The sequence below is a fragment of the Schistocerca piceifrons genome, chromosome 2, assembly GCF_021461385.2.
Source record: "Schistocerca piceifrons isolate TAMUIC-IGC-003096 chromosome 2, iqSchPice1.1, whole genome shotgun sequence".
In the NCBI taxonomy this organism is placed as follows: domain Eukaryota; kingdom Metazoa; phylum Arthropoda; class Insecta; order Orthoptera; family Acrididae; genus Schistocerca; species Schistocerca piceifrons.
The window spans coordinates 439,505,254-439,517,437 of record NC_060139.1 but is presented as its reverse complement, the minus strand read 5'-3'; the positions used below and the strand labels follow the sequence as shown (position 1 = coordinate 439,517,437).

General features: G+C 43.0%; 1 long non-coding RNA gene across 4 annotated transcripts in view; it reads right to left on the bottom strand.

The window, feature by feature from the left end:
* Nucleotides 1-11,904, bottom strand: part of LOC124776979 — a 55,510-nt gene extending 43,606 nt beyond the window's left edge. For 2 of the 4 annotated variants that reach the window (XR_007015671.1, XR_007015672.1), the window contains exons 1-2: nt 11,724-11,904; nt 9,897-10,010 (exon numbers count right to left, since the gene is read on the bottom strand). This is a non-coding gene — a long non-coding RNA (uncharacterized LOC124776979). Of the gene's footprint in view, nt 1-9,896; nt 10,011-11,297; nt 11,693-11,723 lie in introns of those variants that run through there. The other 2 variants (XR_007015674.1, XR_007015673.1) reach the window with 2 other exon arrangements.
* Nucleotides 11,905-12,184: the final 280 nt, after the last annotated feature.

Below are 12,184 nucleotides of genomic sequence, written 5' to 3'. Positions count from 1 at the left end.
ATGATCATATAAAATTAATTGTTGGTAAGGCGGGTACCAGGTTGAGATTCATTGGGAGAGTCCTTAGAAAATGTAGTCCATCAACAAAGGAGGTGGCTTATAAAACACTCGTACGACCTATGCTTGAGTATTGCTCATCAGTGTGGGATCCGTACCAGATCGGGTTGACAGAGGAGATAGAGAAGCTCCAAAGAAGAGTGGCGCGTTTCATCACAGGGTTATTTAGCAACCGTGATAGCGTTACGGAGATGTTTAGCAAACTCAAGTGGCAGACTCTGCAAGAGAGGCGCTCTGCATCGCGGTGTAGCTTACTCGCCAGGTTTCGAGAGGGTGCGTTTCTGGATGAGGTATCGAATATATTGCTTCCCCCTACTTATACCTCTCGAGGAGATCACGAATGTAAAATTAGAGAGATTAGAGCGCGCACGGAGGCTTTGAGACAGTCGTTCTTCCTGCGAACCATACGCGACTCAAACAGAAAAGGGAGGTAATGACAGTGGCACGTAAAGTGCATTCCGCCACACACCGTTGGGTGGCTTGAGGAGTATAAATGTAGATGTAGATGTAGATGAGGGGTAGCTGCCCAAACCCATGACATCTGCATGTGGTTCACCACATGTTGATGACACCACAGCACTTCTTAAACACGTCATGCAGTTCCCGAAATGCTTGTGCTGAGCCTTTGAGCTATCACAATCGGCCCTCAGTCAAAGTCTGATAGACTGTTTGCCTTCCTCATTCTACTAATGGATAGCACAATTGCTCTTACTATATGCACTGTGGGTGCGTCTGGCTAGCAATCATTCCTCACCAGGTGATGCTGCTATCGCCTGGACGGGTTTACATCGATAGTGGTCATTACGTTCTGGCTGATAAGTACAGATGTTGCTTCATGCTGGAAAATTAACACTGTGGCACATGTGGGAGAAAATTACCCCATTGCAATATCTGAATGGGTTAAACAATAAAACATGCTCAAAATGGCAGGCAAACATACCATAAGGGATTTGTTTAGTACGTAGGCCATCCACACCTAAATTTTGATTTATTTTACTTTATTATAACAAAAAACAAAATGCTGCTGTGGAATGGTTGTTTTTGAAACAAATACTGCAGACCTGCCAGTAAAATTCTCCTTCAATAGTAATGGAGCAGAATGTGATACCACGAAGGCAAATGGGGCTGAAATTATAATTGGTGAAAGTACAGTAAAAAACAGCATTCGAATATTATTAACTTTCATTCAAATGGATAGCCATCAGACTCTTGAGTATTCTGCTTATCAGACTGTTTCGCTTTCTGACTATTATCGTGCACATATAATCTCACATGGAATTATCATTCAGTAAAAGTATACTGCACAGTATTATTGTGCTTCAATTCAAAACTGGTAATCAATTTTTTCACTGAAAATTTGGGCAGTGCAGCTGTAGTGACCCTATCAGCACATTGCCTGTAGCATGTACTATGTGGGTAACCTGCCTCTAGGATCCAGTATTTAATACCAAGGCATCCTTTTTGGTAGCTTCATTGGCCAAATGACCTGAGAACTTATTTCCCGAGACTCCACATGATTAGGGATCCAGAGAAATGTGATCCAAGTTCCAGTATTTTGGAGCTCAGCAAGGTCTTCAGTGGACAGTGGTGGTGGTGGTGGTGGTGGTGGTGGTGGTGATAGTAGTAGTAGTTGTAGTTTTAGTGGCAGTGGTAGTAGTAGATATCAGAGATAGAAGTTGAGTTATGGCTTGGAAACTATTCATGGTGCACTGAAAACTGGAAAAGTGCAGACATCATAAAGAGCACACATAATGAGTACTAGTTTTACACTAAGGACACTATATTCCTGTGACAGGGACAGTTTTTCACTGTCATTTACATGTGTGAAGGCATAGCCAGTTCAATCAGTAATGCATGGTGCACCATTGTAGATAATCTTCTAATTCAAATTATTTTACCACTAAATAAAACCATTGTTGTAAAATAGATGGTCCTATCACGGCTTTTGGTTTTGAATAATGCATCTAGATGAATTTGTGGAAAATAAACATCCATGAGGATCTTAGTGAGACAGTTCAGAAAGGTCACATGTAGTTCTGAGGAACTGGACATGTACAGACATTGCAACATCAGACCAAGGGAAATTTTTGTGGAGATAGTGCTCTTATGTGGGAAGATAATATGATCATTAATTTGCTCTTTGAGGGTATGTATGTGAACATCATTGTTAAAGCAGTAGCTAGCACCACCAAATCCCTACAGGGGAGGAGGAATCCTCACTTCCTTTAAGTGAATATAGATACAAGATTCATAATAAGGAACTTGTAGCAAATTTAAGCTCCCATTAAGGAACTTTACCTATAAGGTGTAGCACCAATGGGGGGTGCCAGTCCGAAGGGTAAGCTTTTGCAGGCCTTAAATGTTATAAAAAATTTATAATTGCTGTTATCAAAAGATCTACACGAAGAACAGAATCTTTTAGGCTGTTTTCTGTGTGTGGTGAAGACTGTGGAAAACACCTGTTTGAATGCAGAACTGAGACTAAATTAGAGATAACAATCTAACGTCGCACACATATAAAGCGTAGACAGAAGCTGAACCATTTTCAGAGCAGAATGCAAGCAAATTAAGTGACTGCTGGTAGATCAGTCTTCCTGAAAACTAGCCTAAAATCTAAATACAAATCCCTTAGTCTATATAGTTCAAATCTGTTGTGGGTTCACGATTCATCTGCACCACTTGCATAAAGAATTTTTTTTACAAATGAGGTTACAGCCATCCACAATGTGCTGGTTCTTTCCCACTTTTAAACTGGGATAACTAAGCTTTCATTCCATTGTGGGGTGGGGAATCCACCCTCATTCCAGATGCAATTTAGTTAGCAATAATATTATGTTTGTGTTCTCAGCATTAATGTAGAAAATAGTTATGGAAACAGACAGAAACAGTGCCGTTTTGTGGCATTACACCGAAGCATTGAGCAGTGCTAGATTTGTTAGACTACTCATTGTATGATTGTATGATACTGAGGGTTGAGGATTGAAGGATGGATACACACACACTGCCATGGAAGGGGGGGGGGGGGGGGTGGGGGTGGGGAGAGGAGGTGGCAAATTCAATGACACCCTGATATCTGGGATACTTGACAATGACTGGTGCTCATAAATGCTGCATAGTATATCCTGCATTTGAGGTGATGGTATGGGACCCAATAGTCATGGCAAATCTTTCCCAGAACCATTCTTCATATTTATTAATTCCGTAGTGAGTCTGGGCTCAGAGTGACTATAAATGTCTTACCTCAATCAAGATCATTTGTGTTTGCTGAAGTGCTTGTCTGCAATATTTAATGGTGACCACCTTTTCACACATCCACCACGTTTCATTCAGTGACGATCATAAGAGACAAGGATTGCAGCTTCTGCTGCTAGCACTATTACAGAAGAGGTAAGTTTGAGTGTAAGCTCTATGGTTGAACATCTCTGTCCTACCATTTTACCAATAAGCTGCACTGATGCAACAATAAAACTGCTCTGGCAGGTATCTTGTGAAAGAAGGTGCAGTTTGGATAAAGTAAGTACCTGCACTAAACTGTAGGTTAGCATTGTATGGTCTGTGACAGACATACCTCTCATACTGTCACTGCTTGTCCACTGCAGATGCAGCACTTGTCAGCTGAAAACTAATTGCTTTTGCACTTAGGTTGGTTGGTGGATTATGGTGTGATTGCCTTTAATAAAAAAACAAGTTTCCATCAACTGTAATCCATTTGTGGATGTAATCATCTTCAACTGCACAATTTTTATGGAACTCTCATTCCTTCACCTACACTCATCACTCCAGCTACATATATCATAATCATCATTTGTGATGTTGCACAGTTCCAAAGTTCACCTTCAAACTCGCCCAGTTTAGTAGCACATTAAGTCATGGCACCACTACAAGCTCAATGTAAGACACACATAATGTGTTCCACACCAAACTCTAATGCTGACTGACTTCTTCACAAACTAAATTTCAATTTCAGATTTTCTGCAACCTCTGCACCATCTTAGGTGGCTTCCAGGGCAAGTACAGCTAATAATCTTGTTACTAGCTCCAATAGCTCTTCCCCATCAGAATGGCAGCTCTCACAGCATTATGCTCAATTACTGTACCAGCTGCTGCAACAAGTGGCTCCGGTCTGTACCTAATAGCGAGAAAACCACTCGCTGGTTGTTAATTACAGTCATGCTCACATTCCAAACTACTAAATTTAATATTACTTGCGTTAAAATGATCAACATGCGCTAAACGTTTTGTGGTTTGGGATGAGAACCGACATTAGAACGAATTTAGCAATTCTCTCCAACACACATTTTATATCTAAAAGTGACAAACTTCTTTTTAATTTTAAACTTTTTACTTTGACCACCTGTGTCCATGAACTTTTTTTTCATTTCAGTAAACACATGTTTGGCACCTTGCACCCTTAGGCTGGATGGTGCGAGTCACCCCCTATAATACTACCTGGGCAGGCACAACTTCAAAAGTGTGCTTTCCTACCTCACTTCTTAGTATGAAACTAAAGACAGTTAATTGCTCCATCTCCAATGTGAATTTAATTTTTTGGATGCTGCTCATTTAATATTTCTATCATTCCCCCCTGCTACTTCTAGAGAGACAAGACATCGTTCAAGAAGACTGGTCCGTTGACAGCTGTAGAAGATCGCAAAATAATCCACAAAGAGGGAGCCCAAGACATCAGGAAGGAGACAATCCATAATTGGAGTTATGGCAATGGCAAACAGTAAAACACTTACCATGGAGCCCTGGGGTACCCCGTTTTCTTGGGAGAAAGTAGTGTTCACCCGCACTTTAAATGTGCGCTCTGCTATAAACTCACAAAGAAAAAGGGGCAGCCGACCTCGAAAACCCCAAGAGAACAGTGTGCGGAGGAAGCCTGTCCTCCAACAGGTATCGCATGCTCTCTCGAGATCAAAAAATATTGCTACTGTTTGGCATTTCCTGAGAGAATTGTTCATGATATAAGTGGAGAGAGCAACAAGATGGTCAACTGCAGATCGATGCTTTCGAAAACCGCATTGGGTAGGTGGTAAAAGGCTTCGGGACTCCAGCACTCCAGCCACCAGGCTAAACGGCAATTCACCATACACTTCAAAACCTTACATACACTACTCATGAGAGAAATGGGGCAATAGCTAGAGGGGAGATGTTTGTCCTTTCCAGGTTTCAGAACAGGAATGACGACAGCTTCCTGCCATCTTCTGGGAAAGGTACTCTCGGTCCAAATTCCATTATAAAGGCGAAGGAGGTAACACAGGTAATGATAAATGCAGCAACATTTGGATGTGGGTACCATCCGGTCCTGGGGCGGAAGAGCGAGAAGAAGAGAGTGCGTGTTGGAGTTCCCGCGCGGAGAAAATAGTATTATAGCTTTCGCGATTTTCAGAGGAGAAAGCAAGAGGTCGCACTTCCGCTACACATTTCTTTGGGAGAAAAGTTGGCGGGTAATTTGAAGAGCTTGAAATCTCAGCAAAGTGTTGATCCAATGAGCTAGAAATTGCAACGGGGGGTCCAGGAGAAATTAGTGCGCCAGATAACTATCGAATCCGACTCCAAACTTCCAAGGAGGGAGTGAAGGTGTTCAATGAGCTAGTAAAGAAGCCCCAGCTTGCCTTCTTCCTATCGCAGATGACTCAACGGCATCGCGCACGGAACTGCTTATAGCAGATACAGTTGGCCAAAGTAAGATGGTGGCGGAAAACGCGAAGAGTACGTCGCTGCTCATGTAATGCGTCACGGCATGCCTCATCCCATCAAGGAACTGGGGGGCGCCAGGGCAAATCAGAGGTGCGAGGTATTGAAAGTTCCGCAGCTGTAAGAATAACTTCTGCAATATGAGTGACCTCATTGTCGACGCTAGGAAAGTTACGGTCATCGAATGTTGCTATGGACAAAAAAAGTGTCCAATCGGCTTGGGCAAACTTCCAGCGTCTCGGGCGCATATATTGCAGTTGTGGTTGCAATCTAAGGACACACGGAAAGTGGTCACTTGAGTGTGTATCAGCAAGAGTGAACCATTCGAAGCGCCGAGCTAGCGGAACAGTACCGACCAAAAGTTCCAAATGAAAGAAATTTGTCGTGGAGGCAGACAAAAACGTAGTGTACCCTGTGTTGAGGCAAACAAGATCTGCTTGGTGGAAAACTTCTATCAATAGTGAGCCGCGCGTACAAGGAGATCCCCAAAGCGGGTGGTGGGCATTGAAGTCCCCAACCAGCAAACGGGGGCGGGGGAGGGGCGGGACGGAAGCTGACCAAGAAGATGAAGGAGATCAGCTCTTGCCATTGGTGTGGACGATGGAATGTATACAGTACAAAGAGAGAAGGTGTATCCAGAAAGGGAAAGACAGATAGCGACAGCTTGGAAGGAACTGTTTACGGGGATTGGGTGATAATGGAGAGTATCATGGAGAAGAATCACGAGTCCTCCATGTGCTGGAGTGCCTTCAACAGAGGGGAGATCAAATCGGACTGACTGAAAATGGGGGAAAACAAAGCGATTGTGGGGACGCAGCTTTGCTTCCTGAAGACAGAAAATGACCGGCGAGTATGATCGTAAGAGAATCGACAATTCATCCCGATTGGCTCTAATGCCATGGATATTCCAGTGGATAATGGACATAAGAAGGACAGAAAAGGGAAGAATGTGACCAAGGTTGCCCTCAACTCAACAACGCTCAGAGCCGGCGGCCGACAGCGTGGAACGGCATTCAGCCGAAGGCAGAAGATCCTGATCCATAGGTTGTTCAGGAGCAGCTCCTGCCACCAGTGATCAGCCGGTTGAGCGGCCGCCTGCAGTGCGCTTTGGCGACACAGAAGACAGCCGAGGGCAGTTACGAGGTGGTGCTGTAGATGAGACACGCCATGGCGGAGAAGGAAAGGAACTGAGTTTCTTATGAGCCTTCTTGGAAACAGGAAGTTGGGGAACGTAAAAAATCTTCGCAAGTAGGCTCTTTTTTGGAAGTCCGGGTGTCTGATCTTGGGGCTCGGGATTTAGCAGAACCCGATGAAGGGTGAGCCATAGAGTGAGCAGGTGGGAGTAGGGAGGTTGAATGGGCGATCTTTGCGCTGGCCGATCTGACGACCGTGGCACTAAAGGTAAGATCACAAGTCTGCGTGGCTGCCTCCTTTGTAGGCCGAGGAGAGGCAAGGACAGTGCTGTATTTACCTGCGTGAGGCACAGTCGGCTCTTGACTGGCGAATAACTTTCGAGCAGCAAAGGCTGACACCTTTTCCTTCACTATGATTTCCTGAATGAGGCATTCGTCTTTAAATATGGGGCAATCTCTGGAGGAAGCAGCGTAGTCACCCTACAGTTGATGCAACAAGGGGATGGAGGTGGACAAGCACCCTCATGGGCATCCTTGCCACACCTAACGCATTTGGCCGGATTGGAACATGACTGGCTGGTGTGATTGAACCGCTGACACTGATAGCAGTGCGCAGGGTTTGCGATGTAAGGGCGAACAGAAATTATCTCATAGACCGCTTTTATGTTCGAAGGAAGTTGAACTCTGTCAAATGTCAAGAAGACAGTATGGGTTGGAACCATGTCCTCGTCAACCCTTTTCATGACTCAACGAACAGCCATTATGCCCTGGTCTGACAGGTTTCCTCGTTGGACAATCTGTCGAGGGAGCGTGTATAAACGACCCCACGTGATGAATTTAAAGTGTGGTGCGCTTCCACCCGGACAGGGAAGGTGTGTGGCAGTGAAGTACACAGCAATTTTTGTGCCTGGAGGGCACTGACTGTTTCTAACAACAAGAAGCCATTTCGTAATTGGGAACAAGACTTTACAGGACCTGCAATTGCGTCGACACCTTTCTGAATAATGAAAGGGTTGACTGTGGAGAAGTCTTGACCTTCATCCGACCAAGAAACAACAAGGAACTGTGGCACTGATGGAAGAATTGTCCATGGCTGAGGCTCATTTAACTTTCGCTTGTAAGCAGACATAGTAGATGATGAGGAAACCATTGCGGAAGTATCCCCCATGATTACCAGCATCTCCGGTGGCGCGCTCCTTCCTTGTGGGGGCCTTCTCTGAGGGCACTCCTGCCTTAGGTGATTGTTCTGTCACCCTCAGACCACACCTCCCGAGAAACGGACGGAGGGACCAATCGGCAGTTTCGGAAGGTATCAGCTCGGGTAATCACCCCTCCCTGCGCCTGGCCATTGCCAGGGGGTACGTATGTGCCCTACCTGTCTACCTGGGGTGGGGAATTACGCGTTACCCCGTCACTGGCTATGTGTGGGAATGCATGGGTCAGCCTTCAGACACGCACAAAGAGGAAAGAAAAGGAAAGGGAGTAACAAAGAAATGGAAAGGAAAGAAGAGAGGTCTCAAACGCTGCAGCGGAGAAAATGGTAAAGAGAAGAGGTTAGGAAAAGAGAAGGACAAAGACTTGCCAGCACAGAAAGCGAAGAAGAGAGACTGTTTTACAGTTTTGAGTGTCCGTCTCTGGACATATGCACTAAACAAACTCCCAGAGGGGGAGAAAGGGAAGGGAAGAGGTGGAGGTGGGGGGGGGGGGGGGGGGGGGGGGGGGGGGGGGGGGGGGAGGGTGGGGAGGGGGGGAAGGGGGGAAGGGGGGAGAGGGAAGGATGTGGAAAAGGAAGGCACGCAGCCCGGAAACGAAGGAGGGCCACACCAGCTGGAGGTGCCCCCCACTATGCACGTATCCACAAAAGAATTGTGACCCCCTGGGGGGCTAGCATCTTTGTTGGGCTCAAAAATGTGCCTTAAAGGTTGCTTCGCATTTAGGTATAGAAACAAATCAGATAAAGCCAGAACACAATTTTAATATTGACACTTTGGTATCTGCACTTAGCAATCTTGAAGATTGCTGTGCTTTGGTGTCCTCTGAGAAGAGAGAGATTTTGAGCAACAAGATCCCACACTGACCCACCTTGAGCAATTCTTTGGCTTTTTACCCAAAAATTTTACGAACTTCAGTACATCTGCAATACTGCCCACCTGTGTCCGCATGCTAAAAGATACCACATTTATTCCTCCTGTACACCGTGTTTTTTCCCCCCTTCTTCACTTTTTCAATATTGTACATCAAGCATCTCTTGACAGAAAGCAAACAATCAGCCTTCTATTACTGCATTATGCACTGCAGCAGCTGCCAGCAACAGCGTAGCGTCAACAGTAATTGAATACATTGCAGAGCACGACAGCTAAAATTTGTAGTGACACGCAGAGTTGATAATCGTAACTACGTATTACACTGGTACTACTTTCTTAAATCTGTATCTGAAACAAGTTGTCAGACCAGATCTCTTACATTCTGAACTCCAAGTGCCTTATTTCCACAAAAAGGAGTATTTACATCTCAACTAGAACACATGTCTTCACATCAAGATTCTGCCTCTATCCTCACCTACACACCCCCATTTTTTTGTTTAAGTGCCACATTGGCTGCTCACAGCCGGTGTTTTGTTAAGACCAGCAAGGCTGGACATGACTACACCATCTCCACATAGTACCAGTACCGTCACACTGCAAACAATCTCACAAGAGTAAAAAAAATAAAGCTGTGAACAGCACAGTGCATTGTCCTGCTGGAGGTGGTGTGCCTTTGCCTTCCGCTGATCTTTTAACTGGCTTATCCAGTCAATTATACGGGGAGACATGTTTTAAAGTGGATTCTGAACCACAATGTAAATCAGCATTTTTCAGATCAAGAAACATTACCAGAGGTACAAGAAATGATAAGTGACAAAAATTTACAGAGTACATTTACAGATAAATGTAAATATTCAAAAATGACAATTTAGTTTAAATTTTAAGCACAGTTGTGATTTTAAAAAATAACTACTATAGTTACCTTTTAATCCAGACACTAGGACTCTCCACGGCTGCCTCTGTCCGTAAGATGCGAGATTCCCTCTAACTAGAACGTATGGCATTTGAGTCAAGCCTGAAACACCACCTTTTGTTCCTGCAAAATAGTTCGTCTTTTTTTCTTAGACAAATTTATATGATCTAATTAAACAATGAAACTGCTTTACTACATTATGTATTTATTTGGCACACTATTAAAAATGTGAATAATTTAATCAGTGGCAGTCCCCATTCATTCTCTGCACTCTTCTAAATGGCAATATTTTCATGAAGAGATAGCAACTATCGAAATACAACATTTTTAACAAATACTGTGTTTATTTAATTTTATGTCAAATGAATCTCTAAATTCAAATCTCCAGAGATGCATGAATACATACATACTGGGTAAAACTGTTATTTCCATAAACAAAGTGTGTTATTTAACACTGTGTTGTTCTTGCCACCAAATCCATGGAGAAAGATTAACAGCTTTGCTCAAAAGAAGAACTGCTTGCTATACAATGTTCATTCATTCAGAATATTGTGTCTACCTAGTCACTAGAAGTCACCCCAAAACAAGGCCCAATAAGTTATATGAAATGATTCTGGGGCAGCAATGAGCTAAGAGCTCAGATTCAAATTCCAAACTACCTCAAAACTTTGAATAATATCTTTTCTTTCATGTTAAATGTTCTTGTGCCCATGGACTGATTTAATGGAACACAGAATCCAAACAGAAGTCCCAGATAGCAAAAGGCTGTACGTCCTTACATGTAGGCAGTACTTGCTTATAATCATGGAGTTCTGAGCAAATAACACTCACTTCATTGTATATCGATAATTTTTACTTATGAACCGTCTGACAGCAACTGAATAAAACAGTTTTACTGCCATGCGCGTTTCGCCTTTATTTTCTGCAAGGCATCATCAGTGGCAGGTTGCGTGGACAATATTCTTACATATTACGTTCCCGTTGCGTTCTTCTTCTTCTTCTTCTTCTTACGAATGCCAATTTGGGGTTTTGTGGGGAAAAAACGGATGTCTCTTACATTTTCATAAATGGGAGGATGTAGTTTAAGAAATAAACCTTCTAAAAAGTTTAAACGAAACAGCCATTTCCTCAGTGGTAGAGTTAACGGTGAGTAATACGAGAAATTTTTGCTGTTATAGTTACTGATATTTTGACATGCCAACATACCTAACGAAACTTTAAAAAGTGCATGACAACACTGAATTTCGTACACGCTTGTTACTTTTAACATCTTAAAACTGAACTACCCTGGATTTCTTATTTTTGGTCTGTAACACCAAAAACTATATAAATGGTGATACTATGGTCCTACAGCATAAATTTCAAAGACGGTAACATTGCCTCAAGTGATTGTCTTGTCTTAATACTTACATTGTGTGGAGCAAAGTAACCCGCTCCAGGGACTATTTTCCAGCAATTTTTAAAACATTATCAAACAAATCTGCTGTCTTTGTATGTAACTAGATGATTTTGACACTGTTTTAGAATAGACTTACATTTTCAAAAGTCTTTTCGCAATACTACTATGGATTACACGATTTAGTTTGAATAATCTGTCTAGAAGCCGAGGAAAATATCCCTGCTTTACGGAACCTTATTAGTTGAATGCCGGAGAGCAACTTGACGGAACGATGCTACACTTTTCTAAGAATTCTGAGCATCGACGAAATACGCTGCATCACAACGTTAAAAAGCAATATCAGTTACACTAGCAAGCTTTCCCTCTTTAAGACGTATTCACATACAAAAAAAATTTTCGACGGCAATGGAAACATACAACTCAAATACGTGACTAACCTATGCGATGCGCTACACAGGCCTTCCACACAAAGCTATACAGCAGACGCCACTTAACGACTGTCTGTCAAATTGTGCAACACTGCAGAACTTCCGCACAACAGCGCCCTCCTATTTAGTACCAACACAGCCACTCCCATCGAAGTGATTGCCTGACTGAACGAATGACCTTCAGTTCTGTCTGAATCGTTGCAGTCGCTCCAAAGAAATTTGTCGTATGTAAAAATAATTGGAACTGTCACATTCTGAACATATGAGTTACTTAACATTTTTTATTTCTCAGGAAAATGTTACTACTAGTTATTAATGAAAAAATTGTTTTTCGTATTACTTTTTATAAGATACATAGTATTAAACTTGATATTATTCATCGCATACATACGATTTTTCATTGAATACAAAGTAAGGACAATCTGAAAGCAAATCAGCGCAGAATATACCCTACCGTAAAAACGCAGTAT